Source organism: Arachis ipaensis, chromosome B05 (assembly GCF_000816755.2).
Source record: "Arachis ipaensis cultivar K30076 chromosome B05, Araip1.1, whole genome shotgun sequence".
NCBI lineage: Eukaryota > Viridiplantae > Streptophyta > Magnoliopsida > Fabales > Fabaceae > Arachis > Arachis ipaensis.
Window position 1 is genome coordinate 103716949 of NC_029789.2, and position 3012 is coordinate 103719960.

Genomic DNA, 3012 nt, shown 5'->3' on the forward strand with positions numbered 1-3012 from the left:
CTGACACAGGTCATCCTCACCCCAAAAACCTGCTTTCCTCTTTTCGGCTGTGGTGGTGGCTTGGCGCCACATAAATCCTCAACCCACTCCCACGTGGGGTGTCCATGCCATTGCTAGAAGGCTCTGGTCTAACCCCCAATGGGCTCCCCAGCAGTACGCAGACCAATGTTGTAGGCAACATCATGAAGCGTAATGCTGGTCTCACCCTATGGAAGGTGGAACATGTGGGTCTCGAGTCTCTACCGCTTGACAAATGCAGAGATCAAGAAATTGTAAAATATGAAATTTCTCAACTCTACTGCATGCCCAAATCCAACCTCCCTTATATAAGGCAACAAGATGGCCGACAGCGGGAGACCCAGGGTCACACGGTGTGACAACGATAACCGTGGTCTCTGCAATTTTCAAAACATTTACTTGTTCATATTAATCTCGTCTAAACCATTACTTGTTGCTAAACATTGCTAAAACTTATAAACAACCTAGATAAACATTTATATTAAATGCAACAGATGCCTATTTATTGGACTAACAAGTTAAATGAGAGTTACTTATTTTATTTATTTAACTTAACTCACAATCAGTTACCTATTTTATTTTTTAAACTTAATTAATTACAATCAATTATTCTAAGTATAAAATACTAGGTATACCAACAAAACTAATATAGATCTTCTAAGGGTTAAGTACGATTTTGGTCCCTAAGGTAGGGGCTGAAATTTTTTGTCCCCAACCTTTTTTTGCTTAAAAGACCGTCCCTAAGATTTAACTTAGTTTTAAAATCGTCTTTTGGACCAAAATACCCTTTTTCTTCTTTTCCAAAATCAACCAGAAGTAGATGCAAAAGCAGAGACAGAAGCAAAAGTAGAAGCAGAAACAGAAGCAGAAGCAAAATTAACAACAATGAAACAACAACAACCAGAAGCAGAAGAACAACAACAACAATAGATAATAGAATCAGAGCAACAACAAAAGCAGAAGCAGAAGTCGAAGCAAAAATAGGAGTAGAAGCAGAAGCAGAAGCAACAACAATAAAACAACAACAACAATGGATAATAGAATCAGAACAACAACAACATCCAGCAAGGAGGACGAAGAGCAGTGGTGATCGGCAAGGAACATCAACGACATGGCTCGATGGTGACCGACAACGGCAGTTCGCGATGAGGACGACGGCAGGGCGTGGCGAGCTGGACGCGGTCTCCCTCAGCGCCTCTGTTCCTCTCTTTTCTTCCTCTCCACTTCTCTTTCTCTCTCCCTCTGATCTCTCCTCTCTTGCCGTTAGTGTGAGTGTTTCCTGAGGAAGAAAGGAAATGGTGAGATCTGACGGTGAGATCCAGTGACGAGGACCGAACGACGAGGAGGAGAGACGGCGGCGAGGAGCAGCAGCAGCGGATTCCCTTCCCCTTCCCTTCCCCACCTTCCCTTCCCCTTCTTCTTCCCTGGAAACCCCCTATCCCCAAGTGTGATTCCCTTCCAAAGTTTTCCCTTTTCCAGTTTTCTTTTTTTTTTATTTTATATTTTTTTAGTTAGAAGTAATTTGGTAATAAAAATAAAAAATTTGGCAAAAAATACGATTTTAAAACTAAGTTAAATCTTAGGGACGATTTTGTAAGCAAAAAAAAGGTTAGGGACAAAAAAAATTTTCAGTCCCTACCTTAGGAACCAAAATCGTACTTAACCCATATTCTAACTTAGTCTACTCACTATAACTACCCCCATTAACTAAGTTACTAAATACTAAAGACTAAACATCTATACCTATTATTCACTAATAATAAAAAAATGTTAAAATACTAACCTCAAAATCTAAAGCTCCAGCTACGTGCCAAGTAGCATTCAGTCTGTTGATGTCTCCTTCGCGGGCATATTGTTGGGGGTCATATTTCCTAAAGGAACTCAAAATCAAGCATTTAGAAGGTCACAAAGTGAAAAAAATGGTGGTTATGCACAGCAATCTCAGATGCTGTGATATTATATATGCATGCGAGTTTATCTCGGATATTGACTCCACAATTACGACGATTGTGCATATTTCGGGGACTGAGACCCCCTTCACGTAATGTTCATATCTCAGATACTCACTGTCTGATTTCTATACTTATACATATTCCGAATGCACTCAAAATATGACTCGGCATCATTCGATCATAGTACGGAGTCTTAGACATCAAAATATGCTTATTTTTTGAGTTACCCCTTAGCATCCGAGATGTGTCCAAATAATATATTTTTGTAAATATCTCTTTATTTATTTTCATAATTTTTATATTTATTTAATTTAAATTAAAAAATTCCTAACATTGGTTCGGTTTCATCAATTTTCTAAGAAAAATCAAACTGAACCAAATCGAAACAACAAAAATGTTAAATTTATAATTCAAATGATTGATTTTCTGTCCCCTCTCGGAATCAAACCAAACCGAACCACGATATATTCTACGAAAACATTATAAATGAAGTACTTCAAAGAGTATTGTCTCTTTGAAAATTTGGAGTAATCATTTTTTATATTTAATATTTCTCAATTCTTACGTTTATTATTTTTTCTATATATGTTAGTGGCCTCTTTTACGACAAACGGATAAACGCGCTTTCATCTTAGTATATATCAAATATGAAGGATGAGATTAAACGTTATTTATAAAGTATAGACACTATTTTAATTTGTCGTGTTCATGTATCGGACATATTTTAGATACGATATTTATTGATATTTGTCTGATACACATATTTTTTGTATCTAACTATATTTTAATAAAAAATAAAAAATAAAATTTTGGATATATTTGGATACACCTAAATATCATTACGTATTAACGTGTCCAATCTTATTTTTAATATGTATTCTTGAAATGAGTTTAAAAATACTTAAATAGTATATATTTGTATACTAAAATCAGCCACCAATGTATTTGTGTATGAATACATGTGTGGTTTAATAATATATTTTTTCAATATGTATTTATATTCCAACATATTTATACTGGTGGCTGACTTTGGTGAACGATT